We start from the raw sequence: 16728 nt of genomic DNA, 5'->3' as shown, positions 1-16728 counted from the left end.
TAGTTACATAGAGAGAGAATATCACTATCCCAATTTGTAAGAGATATAAATTGTCACACTTCAGGTCATACATCATCTGCTGACGTCAATGGAATGAACAACCTTGATTCAGCAATGCTCTTAAACCTGTGCTTGAGTGCTTTGCTGAAGAGGGATGGGATTACTCATGCACTTAAAGTCAAGAATGTGCATAAGTGTTTTCCTGAACTGGAGCCTAAATGAGGGAAGGATTTGGCCCAAAGTGCCTTGCTCAAGATTATAAGAGTAAGGAAAGAGTGGGGCATAACCTCTTGATTTCCAATCCACTGCCCTAACCAGTGAGCCACAATGCCTCTTTAGACAATCTGACTAACATAATCCTCAGAAAAATCAGGAAAACAAAACACGATTTCTAGTTTATAAAGATAAAGCTGTAGCTAGAGTAGATAACAGGTTAGCTGAAAAAATGCTGGCCATGTATGCTTAGTGATTGTTGCTTAATTTGTTTAAACTGAAAAAGCCTGTTTCTACAGTGGAATACAAATTAGGGTAATTATGTTGTGATGGAGTACTGAATGTTTAAGATGAAAGGTTTTCTTTACAAAAGCCCTGTCATCACTTGACTAGAGAAATATAAAATCCCACTTAAACAAAATGTTGTTTTTGGTATTTCCATATGAACAAAAGGCCTTTTAATCTCTTTTTAATATTGTATGGCACAGATTTTTAACCACCTCACAATCAAAATAATTACCATATATTCAAATGTGTAATTAGAGAAGGAAGAGATTGATATTTTAAAATATAATGAAATATGTAATTATATTTATATCAGATTAAAACAAAGATTTATAGATTTTATTTAATTACTTACTATGTATGTATTTTATTCTCTTATGAGTGTAGATACACACAGCTGGAACATCTGATCAGAATCTCACAGACCTGGTGAAGTTCAAATCAGAAGCAGTTCAGTCAGGCAACAGGATGTATAGGTTATTGTATTAGATGAATATGTGGTGATTATTTATATTTTATCTACACAGATATAATTATAAATCTTTACTTATATTGTATTTGAGAACTGAAGTTATTTCACAATGAACATTTTCTAAAAGACCAGCATGGGACTGCTTATTTCATTCTGCCTAGAAGAATAGTAGCATGTCTTAGGATCCAATCCTAGAAATCCTTACTCATTTGAGTAGATTTTATCAATGTAAGTTGTTCCAGTGAAACAAATGGGACTACAGTGTGACTAAGGCCTTTGACAAGGTAAGAATTTGTTGGATCATGCCCTTAGTTAATACAAGAGGCAAAGAAATCAACTTCCTAGTTTGGTATAACCAGCCTGTGTTTAAGTAAATATATCCAGAACCATTATTCATTCCCTTCACACTAGAATTGAAAACCAATATTTGAAGTTTGGGAAAATTGTCTTAATAAGGATTATTTTAAATGATGGAAGTTTAAAGGCAAGCAATTTAATTACCAGGAAACCAGATCAAAGCCAATGTTTTAAATGGGCATTTTAAAATGAGTTATCAAGGAAGATGCAGTTTAATAAAAAAAAGTAAATATGCAAATTGTCCCAGTGTTTCCCACCCAGAGAGATAAAAAGACTCTTACTATATGTGATTCACATTAAGGAAAAGAAAAAACAGTCACATTTGTAACAAGTTAGTATGTCAGACCTGGCACATACATATGCACAGAAAGAAAGAGAGACACAAAGAGGAGATTGCTTTTATCCTCCAAAATGAGATAATAATTTCTAATTTATTATTTCCTAACTAAAACTGCTTTGTATTTATCGATCTAATCAAGATTTACAGGTTCACATATCCTTAGCAAAGTAATATGTACTGCAATTGAAAAATCTGATTTTTAAAGGGGCATCAGTCAGCCTACCATTTTGAAGGTGCAAATGCTAGTATTGACACATCTAAACAGGTGGCTGCATCTGCAAGTAAAGCAGACATCTAAATCTTATAATTTGCACCTACAGTTAACTGTGCATGAAACATTACATGTGAAAAAAGCAAGTTATTTCTATCAAATTAGGCCCTAAATGTTAGGCATACTACTAGGTCAGATTGTGTAATTTACAATTACAACTCTGGGGCAGAGTTGCACCACTCCATGGGGCTCTCCATGCCTCCTCTCTCCTCCTTTTAGGATGATGAGTGCCTCTAAAGGCAGTAAGAGGGGACAGTGAGCACTGGGTAGCTTTCTTAAACAAAGCACCCCCTCCTCTACTGAACTCAGTAGGAGTTGAAGACACTCAGCACTTCTCAAGAGGGACTCAACATGTTGCAGGATCAGATCCTTAAACTGGTTGCAGTTTTCTTGTTTTACATATATGGCCCAGATCGTCAAAGGTATTGAGGAGCCTAATTTTCAATGGTAGCGGCCTACTACCTTTGAGGATCTGGGCCATATCCGTAATGCTTCTTTAGTGCCTCAATCATACACGATGCCTATTTACTTCTGTTAAAATATGTTGCCTTTTTTCTCTTCAAAAATTGTGGACCCTGGTAGGCCAGGGAATAAGAGACACAATAAGTAGCCTCTATTGGGACAGTTGATCCTTTTTATTGTATAATAATTAGATAGTCTCTGACTGTTGGTAGATGACTACTTTTGATGTGTCCAGTATGATGAAAACCACTGGATAAAATGTAAAAGATGATAATAGCTAAACATTTAATTAATTTACTTAGGACCACTGGACGTACTTGAATCTTTGTTAAAGTGACTATATTAAATGAAACTCTTCAGCTATCAGGTATTTTTACTCTCTTTCAGTTTTTTCTTTTGATCCCAGAAGAAGGTGGGTTATGTAAATAATACACCTACTGATTTTGCTATTCCATCAATGTCAGGATTTTTTTAATGGATCTCACTTCTTTCCCTTTAATATTGACATTTAAGATGAATTCATGTAGATGCTGACTGAAAGGAGACATCAGTATCTGATTACATTCCCCCCTCTCCACCCGTATTCTGAAATAAAGGTACTGCTTTTTTTCTGGTAGCAATACATTCAATGGGGGATGTTGTAGTGGATTCAAAATTTCATTTTGACATTAAAGACCTGAAGATTGATAGGCTTTCAATACACTACTATTTGAGAAGTGATACTCAAATGTTCTGTAATAATGAAGACTTTAGGTTCGCTCCTTACAAAAAAAGGCGCACATTATTCTTTAGTAATGGTTCAAAACACTACAACTTACAATAGTAATATTGCAGTGCTGGGGCTATTCCATTACCATAGAATACTCTTATGTGGTTACAGGAGTATTCTGCCCTCAGATACTTCACCGGTGTCCAATCTGACGGCTGAGTTGGTCTTTAGCGAATTTTTAGTACATGGAGCTATGCACACAACTTCAGTTAACAATAACATGTTGCTATGGGAGCTCTGTATGTGTAACTCCTTGCTCACTGTGCTGAAAATTGTGCTGGAAGGCAAATGTAACCCTCTCTGGTGTTAGTCTTATTGTTAAGTAGAATTAGAATATAGTATTCTGTAAATACTAACCACAAAAGGCACATAACATGAATAAGGATACTCACCAGCAGTGACTGAGGTGCTGCTTCTACATTCCTTTAAACGGAAATCACATCCATAGCCGTGAGACTAATTATTTTGGAACCTAAGGGAAATGCAGCCTATATAAGAGAGAGTGATCTGCAGTTAAGGATCAGTGAGCCAGCTAATGGCTGGTTAGTCAGAAGGGTACAACTGTAGAATGTTAATAAAACATGTCTGAAGTCCAACACCTCAGGGAAGAGACTGAACACAGTGGAAAATATATGGAGACAGAGGTACTATTGTTTTATACTACTGAACTACTCCATTAAAGCATGCTTTATACCTATTCTGAGACTTGCTTATAAATTACAAAATAATGACAAGAGACTGACACAAAAAATCAGATTCACTGAAGCAACTACAGCTTATAACAATACAACATAATCACTTTGTGAAGAGCTTAAAACAATATGTATTTCTAATGTTTGACATATAAGTACATCACTGTACTCTGCCATTGTACCACTACTGAGTTATGGATTAATTTACAGTTTTCGTCTTGTCACCCCCTGCCATCATATAAATTATGACATAGATAATAAATGAAATTATTAATTAAACATAGCCCTTAACATTGTGATGGTGATGTATATACTTTAATCAATCCTTACAAAGCCCATCTGATGTAAAAGAGTAAGTAATAGTATCTTGGTTTTACTTACAGATGAGGAAAATTAGACACAGAGCAGTTAAATGACTGTAACAAGGTCAGGCAGAGAGTCTGTAGCAGAGTGCAAATTACAATTCAGGATGTATTACATAAAATTGATATAGTTAACTTTCCTTGCTTGACATGTCACATGCTGTTATGTATGTAGGGCTGGATACTCCCAGGTAGAAGTACATGGAAAGGGAAAAACTAATCCTCAAAGATACAGTCCTTCAAGAGCTCCATATTTGCTGTACCTTCTTTTTGGGACTGAGGGGAGAGATGTACATGTCTACAGTCTGGTCCAGTCTAGTCTATATCTCAAACCATGATAGCAACAACCTTGTTATAGGGAGCCTATACAGGAAGGATGGGCTCCACCTAAGCCAAAATGGAACCAGATTGCTGTCACTTAAAATTAAAAAGGTCATAGAGCAGTTTTTAAACTAAGGGCTGAGGGAAAGCCAACAGGTGCGGAGGAGGGGATTAGGGGAGGATCTATTAATGGAGATTGTCTATGTCACTAGTAAGGAGGAGAGGATGGAAGATGATAAAATACAGGTAGGATCTGATGAGAAACAGTCAAATGAAAAAAAGTCTCATTCAATTACATCATGCAATGGGAGACAGCTACAAAGTGACAAGCTTTTGAAGTGCTTATATACCAGTGCTAGAAGTCTAAATAATAAGATGGGTGAACTAGAGTGCCTCATATTAAATGATGATATCAATATAATAGGCATCACCGAAACTTGGTGGAATGAGGCTAATGAATGGGATGCAGTAATACCAGGGTACAAAATATATCGGAAGGACAGAACAGGTCCTGCTGGTGGGGGAGTGGCACTATATATGAAAGAAAGCATAGAATCAAATGAAGTAAAAATTTTAAATGAACCAAACTGTACCATAGAATCTCTATGGATAGTTATTCCATGCTCGAATAAGAATATAGCAGTACAGTTATATTACTGACCACATGACCAGGACGGTGATAGTGACTGTGAAATGCTCAGGGAGATTAGAGAGGATATTAAAATAAAAAGCTCAATAATAATGGGGGATTTCAACTATCCCCATATTTACTGGGTACATATCATCTCAGGATGGGATGCAGAGATAAATGATTGCTTCTTGGAGCAGCTAGTCCTGGAACCCACAAGAGGAGAGGCAATTCTTGATTTCGTCCTAAGTGGAGCACAGGATCTGGTCCAAGAGGTGAATATAGCTGGACTGCTTGGTAATAGTGACCATAATATAATTAAATTTAACATCCCTGAGGGGGGAAAACACCACAGCAGCCCAACACTGTAGCATTTAATTTCAGAAAGGGGAACTACGCAAAAATGAAGAGGTTAGTTAAACAGAAATTAAAAGGTACAGCGCCAAAAATAAAATCCCTGAAAGCTGCATGGAAACTTTTGTAAAGACACCATAATAAAGGTTCAACTTAAATGTATACCCCAAATTAAAAAACATAGTAAGAGAACCAAAAAAGAGCCACCATGGCTGAACAACAAAGTAAAAGAAGCAGTGAGAGGCAAAAGGCATCTTTTAAAAAGTGGAAGTTCAATGCTAGTGTGGAAATAGAAAGGAGCATAAACTCAGGCAAATGAAGTGTCAAAATATAGTTAGGAAGGCCAAAAAATAATTTGAAGAACAGCTAGCCAAAGACTCAAAAAGTAATAACAAAAAAATTTTTAAGTACATCAGAATCAGGAAGCCTGCTAAACAACCAGTGGGGCTACTGGGCGATTGAGATGCTAAAGGAGCACTCAAGGACGATAAGGCCATTGCGGAGAAACTAAATGAATTCTTTGCATCGGTCTTCACAGTTGAGGATGTGAGGGAGATTCCCAAACCTGAGCCATTCTTTTTAGGTGACAAATCTGAGGAACTATCCCAGATTGAGGTGTCATTAGAGGAGGTTTTGGAACAAATTGATAAACTAAACAGTAATAAGTCACCAGGACCAGATGGTATTCACCCAAGAGTTCTGAAGGAACTCAAAAGTGAAATTGCAGGACTACTAACCATAGTCTGTAACCTATCATTTAAATCAGCTTCTGTACCAAATGACTGGAGGATAGCTAATGTGACGCCAATTTTTAAAAAGGGCTCCAGATGTGACCCGGGAAATTACAGACTGGTAAACCTAACTTCAGTACCAGGCAAACTGGTTGAAACTATAAAGAACAAAATTGTCAGATACATAGATGAACATAATTTGTTGGGGAAGCGTCAGCTTGGTTTTTGTAAAGGGAAATCATGCCTCACCAATCTACTAGAATTATTTGATGAGATCAACAAGCATGTGAACAGGGCCAATCCAGTGGATGTAGTGTATTTAGATTTTCAGAAAGCCTTCAACAAGATTCCTCACCAAAGGCTATAAAGCAAAGTAAGCAGTCATGGGATAAGAGGGAAGGTCATCTCATGGATTGGTAACTGGTTAAAAGATAGGAAACAAAGGGTAGGAATAAATGGTCAGTTTTCAGAATGGAGAGATGTAAATAGTGGTGTTCCCCAGGGGTCCGTACTGGGCCCAGTCCTATTCAACATATTCATAAATGATCTGGAAAAAGGAGTAAACAGATTATACAAAACTACTCAAGATAGTTCAGTCCCAGACAGACTGCAAAGAGCTACAAAAGGATCTCTCAGAACTGTGTGACTGGGCAACAAAATGGCAGATGAAATTCAGTGTTGATAAATGCAAAGTATTGCACACTGGAAAACATAATCCCAACTATACGTATAAAATGATGGGGTTTAAATTAGCGTTACCACTCAAGAAAGAGATCTTGGAGTCGTGGATAGTTCTCTGAAAACATCCACTCAATGTGCAGCAGCAGTCAAAAAAGCAAACAGAATGTTGGGAATCATTAAGAAAGGGCTAGATAATAAGATAGAAAATATCCTGTTGCCACTATATAAATCCATGGTATGCCCACATCTTGAATACTGCATACAGATGTGGTCACCCCATCTCAAACAAATATATTGGAATTGGAAAAGGTTCAGAAAAGGGCAACAAAAATCATTAGGGCTGTGGAGCATCTGCCGTATGAGGAGAAATTAATAAGACTGGGACTTTTCAGCTTGGAAAAAAGACGACTAAGGGGGAATATGATAGAGGTCTATAAAATCATGACTGGTGTGGAGAAAGTAAATAAAGAAGTGTTATTTACACCTTCTCATAACACAAGAACTAGGAGTCACCCAATGAAATGAATAGGCAGCAGGTGTAAAACAAACAAAAGGAAGTATTTTTTCACACAACGCTCAGTTAACCTGTGGAACTCCTTGTCAGAAGATGTTGTGACGGCCAAGACTATAACAGGGCTCAAAAAAGAACTCGATAAATTCATGGAGGGTAGGTCCATCACTGTCTATTAGCCAGGCCAGGCAGGGATGGCGTTCCTAGCCTCTGTTTGCCAGAAGCTGGGAATGGGTGACAGGGGATGGATCACTTGACGATTCCCTGTTCTGTTCATTCCCTCTGGGGCACCTGGCACTGGCCACAGTCGGAGGACAGGACGCTGGGCTGGGTGGACCCTTGGCCTGACCCAGTGTGGCCGTTCTTCTGTTCTTGTCTAAAAAAAGTTGCTGCTGGCATAATTGTAGTACAGGAGGGCTCTGATCAATATGGACACATGTTTTGTCTGAGAACCATACTAGTGAAACCATAATATTCTCCCAGCATGGAGTGTAGCCTAGCTTTATACACACAGTTTTCAGAGGAAAAGTCCCTTTTCACCCTTGGCCTTGCACCAGACTAAAATCATGCTATAGTTATGCTAGCACTAGCCATCTTTACCCAGTTGTTACTCTAGTGTGAATAATCACTCTTTTTCTCCTTCCAGAAGAGCCTGGCACTGCAAACTTCTCCCCCATTCTCTAAGAGAGCCTTAAGTGGCCACAAAAGTCAGTAAATGCAGGAAGAGGTTTCTCTCTTAGCCCTGGTCTACACGGGGGGGGTGGGGGGGGTTGATCTAAGTTACACAACTTCAGCTATACTTCAGCTACGTGAATCACGTAGCTGAAGTCGATATACTTAGATCGACTTACCGTGGTGTCTTCACCGCGGTCAGTTGACTGCTGCCGCTCCCCCATCGACTCTGCCTGCGCATCTCGCAGTGCTGGAGTACAGAAGTTGACAGGAGAGCACTTGGGGGCTGCTTTTAAGTGCAGCTTTTCAGTATAGATGCATACTTTCGCACTCCATGCGCACAGCACTCTGACATACATTAACATTAATTTCCATAGTTGCAAATGTTAAATTCTTCTTTGTATGATCTAACCCTTTCTCCATATCTTTAATAGTAATGAAACTGCATTTTAGGGGGCATGATGCAATTCCAAGACATTTCCCCCCAGAATAACTGAGTTACCAGTGAGAAAGGGCAGAAGAGGCAGGAGCAGATGCACCTGTCTCTTCCTCAACTCTGTCTATACCTTCTTCACACAATGCACAGTCTACTCACATATATAAAATGTATACATGTATACATCAGTGACTGGTTCCATATTCTCCTGCAAAGGAAAGTAGTATACAAAGAACTTCAGAATTTTTGTAATTTGACAATTTTTACCGTAAACAAACCTTTTCAAAGATGCATGAGCACAAATGCCGGGAACTGGTGAATAGAATGTCTGTGGTCTTTGGGGGGTGGCAACATTCTAGTAGATCATAAAACAAGCAAGATTTTTGGGATTAAGTGAGGGAGTTGTCCTAACCCCATGACTCCTGGGATTTCCTGAGGAATTACTCCTCCCTTCAGAAGAAATTGGAGTATCCATGCTGTTTCTCTAGTCCCTCAAGAGTCTGCTATTATTGGCTTGGTATCCCTATGGTGACTGCTCATAAGCAGCCATAGAGAAGGCCCCATGGGAACTAATACAGCTTCCAACAGTACAAACATTCTGCTGGATATCCATGAGGAAGTCCTATAAGACAACACAGAATGGTAATACAGTATGGCCAGTCCCCTTCTCCTCCTCCTAAGGCTTACCACAGAGAACCCATTAGGTGAGGAGCGACAGCACAGTGGTTTCCATAAGGATCAAGGGAGTGGGGGATGCTTCTTTTCAGGCAGGGAGAATTCATACCAGGAATATCCTTTCTGCCTGCAGATCCCTAGGGGATGATGCAGGCCTGGATATGGAGTGAACACTCATCTACTGATAAGGTAGAATACAACAGCTGTTCTGTAACATCACACAACAGATTTTTAGGAGGGAAAATTAGAAAAGGCTATCCAATTGAAAAGTAAGGAAAAGTTTAGGTAGGTAGAAATAACAACCCAGTATTCTAGGGTTACAATCTAACAGTGTGGAAAGCTCTATGGAACTATAACGATCACTTCTCACCTAAAACAGCCGCTCGCTATCTTATTTTAACCATGCTGGGATATTATTTTACTGGTGACCCAAAGAGAAGAGTGCCTCTGACAACTGGGTTTTCTTTAGAGATTCCCATCCAAGTACTGTGCAGACCGGACTCTGTATATCTTGAGAGAGCGTTAAAGAAAAGAAACCCCCAAGGTAATACAAATGCAAAGCTACTAATAAAACTGTAATAACGCTACCGCTAATGATAATACTGGTGCTAGTAATAATACTAGCAAAGGACTCACTCTACAGAGACAGTTGCCACAGCTGAGACATAACGGCCCTGATCCTTGGGTCTGTCCAGCCAACCTGTGGACCTATGGGGGTTGGGCAAAGGCGCTTGAATGCTACACTTGCATTCCTCTGTTCTTCAGCGTTTTCAGAGGTTGATTCAACCCACAGGGCTACTTAGAACAGCCTCAGCTCCTAGAGCTATGCCAGTTTACACCATCTGAGGATTTGGCACTAATGTAAAGTCCATACTATAAGACCATAAAGTAAGAACTTAAGAATGGGCATACAGGGTCAGACAGTGGTCCATCTAGCTAGTATTCTGTCCCTGACAGTGACCAGTGCCAGATGCTTTAGTGGGAATGAATAGAACAGGCTAATTTTGATTGATCCATCCCCTGTAGTCCACTCTCAGCCCCATTGAAGGTTTAGTGGCACTCAGAGTATGGCCTTGTGTCCCTGGCATGGGTGGCGGGTGAACCGCAGGTTCAGGGAGGTTAGTCCCTGGCCCGGCCCACCCCTTCTTCTACCTGGGAACCCATCCTTCCTCCACTGGAGCCCAGAGCTACACTCCACCTGTGCCTCTGCTCCCGCCCCTGTGGCCATCAGCTTGAAAATATCTTATATACCACCCATAACTGCTTGTGTAGGAGTCTGAAAATTGACTCCATCTTAAATGTTGGTTAGAAGGTGTAGTACAAACATCTATCCACCGTGTCTCATGTTGGACTTTATTTCTCAAGTTCCATAGTGGTAGTTAGAGTCCCATAACGATTATGGAGTTTCATCAATTTTGATCATGGGAAATTGTAATCCAGTCTTTGTGAAAGTGGAGTAAATATCCCTACTTAGTATTTTAAAAAATAAAAGCTAAGAGCTCAAATGCTGTATTCCAAATGGTTCCAGCTTCAATATAAAAAAAAATACTTTGACAAATGATTTTATTTACATGCTGAAAAAGTGAATGTTTTGGACATATTTCTAAATTTTATAATTTTATAAGCATCAGCATTGTATTTTTTTCTAAATGGGCATATGATGATGTTGCAAGGAGCATGCAGTTGTATCGTCTCTCTGCAGAATGTAGAAATACGTTTTTCTTTACTTGCAATTTTGTGCATCTGCCTTTAGTGTTCATGAAAGCTGCTAGATGGACAGTCCTTCCTCATCCTGCTCCACCTATTTTCTTTAATCCTGGCCTGGAGGAACCACTGGTAGGGGAGAGAAGGTAGTTCAATTTCCATGCCTAGTCAGTCATGGACTTCCTCACTGAGATTGCCCACAAGCCTATAAAATAGTGATATTCCTGGTGGGTTATTTTTTTTTGGGGGGGGGGCGCATGAGTGAGTGAGAGATGGGGACACCTGCTCACTTGGAAATGGCTTGAGACTGTATAGTTGACTAGGAGTAATATCCTTTTATGATTATATGCAGAAAACTCTCTTTAAAATCAGTTGGCCAAATTCTGGTTCTATTTAAATCAACAGAAGCTTTCCTAATAACTTAACTGGAACCAGGATTTGTCTCAAATAGAATTTTTCCTAGGGAACAATCTAAAAATCAGGTCCTAACTGATTTTTTTAAAATTCGGTCTTTTAAATAGGTTTACACAGATTATAATCAAGCTTAATAATTTTAACCTAACATTTATATTTTGTAAGGACAGATCCAGAAAAAAAGTTTCTGATATCCTTATTCATCTACTTCACTGATAAAATTTTAAGTCACTGTCACAGCCAGTCACAGTCAAGCACAGAGAGGCAGCATATTAAAACATCATTTTGTGGAGGAGATGTTACCTCATAACTATATGTAGAATTCCAGTCTGCATATTTCTGCATTGTTTTTAAAATCTGGATTTAAAATCTGGAAAAATAAATGATGATCCAATATTTTGGATTATTTATATACTCTCCTGACCCTGACATCTTCTACAGAAAGTCTGATCCTGCTCCCATCAGACTTTTGCCATTGAGTTCAAGGGGGACAGGACTGGGCCCTTACACTAGATGGTCTAGTCTGCTGGTCAAATCACATAGCTCAGTGTTCCTTTTGCCCAATCTGCTCAAGAGACAACACTAATAAATGAAGAGACTGATTGTAGAGGATGTAGAAATGCAGTAATGTGAGATGCCTACAGGCAGAAAATGGCAAAGAATCAGGATGGATCGAATGAAACATATGTCAAAACACTTCTGAATAACAACTAGAAAAGTAAATATTCTTAAATGCTGTATGCTTAAAGGGCTGTTGACATATCATGGAAACCATTCTCTGACAAAACATTTCTGCTGAAGTATCAAATATTTTCTGTATTTGTCTTCTCTCATTCTTGAAAAGAAGCTCTTTTTTTACTTGACACAGCCTTGTTGCTAAAAGTCAGCATGTGTAAACACTCTTTGTTGGCACTTTTGCCAACAAAATACTTCCAGCCCCGCGAGTGGCGTTAGCTTTGTCGGCAGGAGAGCGCTCCTGCCGACAAAGCCACGTTCACACTGCCACTTGCGCCGGCAAAACTTTTGTCTTTCATGGGAGGGCTTTTTTAAGTACCGTGAAAGACAAAAGTTTTGTCGACAACTTCACAGTGTGGCCACACCCTTAGAAGTTCATCTCTTCCTGCTGCTCATTCCTTATTTTCAGTCTCTTTACTGCAAATCATTTCAGCAACTAAGTCTGATATCACATAGGATTGTATTGTCTATCTAAATATTTCTGATGCACCTACCCAAGAGTTACTTGGCAAAATATCTAGGCACAGTGGGTAAAATATATTCCTCTGTAAGAGGGGCCACCCAAGGTCTCTGCATCACTTAAGATATGCTTAAACCCTACTAATGGAATAGGAAATATATGTAAGGATTAATTAAGGATAGCAATGGAATATATTTAAGGATAAAAATACCTACTTGGTTTCTGTTGCCTCCTGATAAGATCACGGGTACCTCTGTATACAAGTAAGCTGTAAGATTCCCATTGACTTCAGTGAGCTTTGGATCAGGTCCATAATGTATGTGGCTACTAGAATCTTTGCTTCTTCATTCTCTCACGGAGATACAAACTGTAGAGAAAAAGTAAATGAATTAACTTTGATGTAATCACAACTTAGGTGTAATAAACTATTTCTTTAATAGCACAAACTGAACACTTGTATTTCATGTGGTTGATAATACCTTAAAGTGATCTAAATAGAGGGGCAACCTCTTATGACTGTATACAGTAATAACTGCAAACAATAACTGATAGAGACTGATACTTAATATCTTGAGTGGTTTATGGTTCAAACAAATTCCCCTCCATTGCACCATAAATCTATTTTAACAACTGCAGAAAAGAGACAGCTATCAGAATACGCATTACAGCAGAGCATTGCCACTGCCTAGTCTAACTGAGACTTTCTTGAGGCTTTTTGGGACAGTAACAACACATTGAATATACAAATCCACTGAACACAAACAAAATATTTTACAATTTTTATAATTTTTTAGGGTGTGATCATTCAGTCGCAAAACTCCCTTTGTCTATAATATGTAACAGAACAGTAACTTGGAAGGAAATGATTGGTGTAGCACTCAGAAAAAGTCATTTCACATAGCAGTTCCAATACTAGGTTAACATTACACTTCATTGTAACTTGTGTGCAGTAAAGGATTATTCCTTAAACATGCTTATTTCTTCAACGGGTATCAATTTAAATACATACTTCAATATGCATATGGTTTGGTGTGCTGGACATTAATTCTTCTGGCAAGACTGTTTCTGTTACTATAGCTCTGTACAACAGAGCCTTTGTTAAGCTCTCAGAGGAGATGTTTGTGCTATGCTAAGGATCGCTTCCTGTGTAGGTGTTCTTCCAGTGCCTCGAAAATGTAATCCATGTAAACACAAATTAAAGAAAATGAAAGCATAAGGGCTTCTGAACAATACTCAACCCCCACAAACAAAGATAGCATTATTTGTTTGTTTCCCACCTTTTCAGGACAGTGCAAGTCTATTGCTCTCAATTGTTTAAAAAACCCAAAAGATCCATTTTACACGTGGGGGATGAGCACTTCCTCTACAAACAGACAGGGTGGACAAGAGGTCTCATTGCAGCTGGATCCAGCTCTATTGAAGTCAATGGGAGTCTTTCCATTGACTTCAGTGGGGGTTTTCGCATGTCCCAGGAGGGGGAATAAATAGGAACACATTAGAGAGCCTCTGCTGTGGGCAAGATGGGGTGCATCAGGTAATCTCAGAGGTGAGGAGGAGCAGGAAGACACTGTGGTGTGTCTGGGGGGATGTGAGGGTGAAATGGGTTCAGAATGTGCACATTCCGAAAAAATAACTGCTAGTATAAGTTATCCCGGGGTCAAATCCTTCTTGCCTTCCTCACACAAGGCGTCAATGGAACTGCCTGTGTGAGCAAGGCAAGTAAACTTTGGCTCCTCAGGTGTACCTTCTTTTAAACGATCACCACTGAACTTGGACATGAATTAACACACACGGTTGTTTCACAGACAATATTTGAAATGTATTTATCAGAAGAAGATGCAGTCAGTAGTTGTTTACTGACTATTGATGGGACCTGCTTCTTTAGCCCAATATCTGCACTTGGAGTAACTACAGCAGTGTTGGAGTGGCTCCCCCTGGATTTGGATCCTTCAAGTTCCTTGCCTTTTCTTGTAGCCATTGAACAACATCAACCCTTCTTAGATATCCTAGAGGATGTGGAGGAAAATGACTGTAAAATAGTGACTTCTCCCTCAGTTGCTTCCCTCTGGTGGCTGGTCTACTTTGACAATAACAGTCTACTACTGCTACCAGTTACCCCATTAGCTCAGTTGGTGTAGCAATGTGGGAAGCCAGTATGGTGCCACATGATGGAATTTCTCATTTTGCTGTTTATTTTTTTACCTAGGAGATCAAATACAGTGATGTAGTCTTTCATTACACTATTTGTAATTAAACTATTCTCTTTGTTTCTCAGAGTCCTATCCTCATTCAGTGCTCAGGAGACTCAGAATGAGGCAGAGGTTTCCAAAGACAGAAAGGCTATTCTTTTGTACTTAAGACACAGGATGGGGATCCAGGAGAGCAGGGTTCTAAACTTAGCTGTGCCACAGACTTCTCATGTGGATATAGGACAAGACTAGTATAATGTCTGTGCATAAGGGGATCAAATTAAGTTTGCATGGCACAACCTTAATTCTGGCATTCCTAACTTTTGGGTACTTGACCTGCCCCTTAATGTTCTTTCAGCATATTTTTATATGTAATGTGTATATACATTGTTCCTACAGAACCTATAAATCAGATATTATTTGCATCTAAATTTCTCTACATATATAGCATATTTATGTATCATGCATGGATGGACAGAACATTCAAGAGTATTTTTCTTCTCTTCCCAGAGGAATCTCAAGAGAACTATTTTTCTGCTTGTACCAGAGTCAGCCACCTCCTATGAGCCCCTTTGTGGCTGGAGGTCACTCTGCACCACCCTGCCTCGATTTCCCTTCTTGAACTTCTCAAAACTCCAGATCACAGTCCGAAAGGTAATTAAAACACCTTCTTGGAGCCCAGTTTATTTAGTTCTGACACTCATTGGCCCTCCAGGCCCCAAGTCCAGTAAATGTCTCTCTTAGATAAGGAGTCCCCAGTCCTCCTTCTGGGATGAGCTGATGCTGTTTCCTCCCCCCACTCTCCCACTCCAGTTTTCTGCTGCTCTTATAGAGGAATCAGCTGACCTCTGCTCAGGTGCACCTACTTAGTAACTAGGCTTGGTTGGCCCTAGGCCTCTAGACCTTAAAAGGAAAGTCACCCTGTTATAATGTTCTAGCTCAACTGCAAAATATTAGTAATATCTTAATAGGACGTTTGTCACATACCAGTTATCTAGATTGTAAGCTTTTCAGGGCAGGGGTTCCTTTTGTTATGTGTGTATACAGTGCCTTGTATAATTCACAGATTTGAAGGCCAGAAGGGACCAGTGTAATCATCTAGTCTTGACCTCCTGTATAGCACAGAACTTCCCCAGAATAATTCCTACAGCATAGCTTTTAGGAAAATGTCAATCCTGAATTAAAAATTGTCCATGATGGAGAATCCACCACAACTCTTGATAAACTGTTCCAATGGTTAGTTACTCAATGGGGCTCTGATCCCTGATTGGAACCCCTAGATGCTACCATAATGCAAACAGCAAATTATAATAATTTACAAAAACTGACACTATTTTCTCTCACTTTGACTTATTTAGAAGACATTAACACATTTAAACACTTAAAAGAAGCTCTTCGTTCTTTGAAAATATTGGTTATTTGGTCCTAAATAAATTTTAAAAAATAATAATATGCTGAAGGAGCCAATGCTGCCCCATATTTTGTAATATTCTTTACAGATAACAAATTTTCTTAAACACTTGAATAATACACCTTTGTAGCTGTGGACAGGATCTGAAATAACCTAACTAAGTATACAGCTGTGCATTTGAACCAAGATTCTGTATTTGTAAAGCTCTCCTAGATATACAGGTGTGGTTCCCAGACTCAGTGCAGAGAAAACAGACTTTCCCTCTACCTACAGTTTTGCTTTTAATTAATAAAATGGGGCCAGACTCACTGTGATCCCTTTAGTCACCCTAAATGGTATGTCACCCCACAAGCAGTTCCATTTTCTTCTGGGGGATTACTCAAATGCTAGGGTCCTGAGTAATGTTGTCGCGGTCTACCCTGGATTCATTTGTGAAAGGACTAGAGTGGCTGTGGAAGGCCACACAGGAAGCTGTGGAGGGAAGTAGCCATTTCCTAATAGAATTACTAAATAATGTAAACCACAGACAATATACAATGAGGAAAAGAGAAAAATACTCCACCAAAATTTAGTCATTAGGCAG

General features: G+C 39.1%; 1 protein-coding gene across 3 annotated transcripts in view; it reads right to left on the bottom strand.

The window, feature by feature from the left end:
* PCCA (propionyl-CoA carboxylase subunit alpha) overlaps positions 1 to 16728 on the bottom strand; it is a 420612-nt gene that overhangs the window by 401371 nt on the left and 2513 nt on the right. The window contains exons 2-3 of one of the 3 annotated variants that reach the window (XM_073348756.1): positions 12761 to 12912; positions 3562 to 3657 (exon numbers count right to left, since the gene is read on the bottom strand). The gene's annotated coding sequence lies outside the window, so the exon portion shown is untranslated. Of the gene's footprint in view, positions 1 to 853; positions 925 to 3561; positions 3658 to 12760; positions 12913 to 16728 lie in introns of those variants that run through there. The other 2 variants (XM_073348763.1, XM_073348746.1) reach the window with 2 other exon arrangements.

This window comes from Lepidochelys kempii, chromosome 1, assembly GCF_965140265.1.
Source record: "Lepidochelys kempii isolate rLepKem1 chromosome 1, rLepKem1.hap2, whole genome shotgun sequence".
NCBI classification, from domain to species: domain Eukaryota; kingdom Metazoa; phylum Chordata; order Testudines; family Cheloniidae; genus Lepidochelys; species Lepidochelys kempii.
The sequence above is the reverse complement of the archived record's forward strand: the minus strand, read 5'-3'. Positions and strand labels throughout refer to the sequence as shown.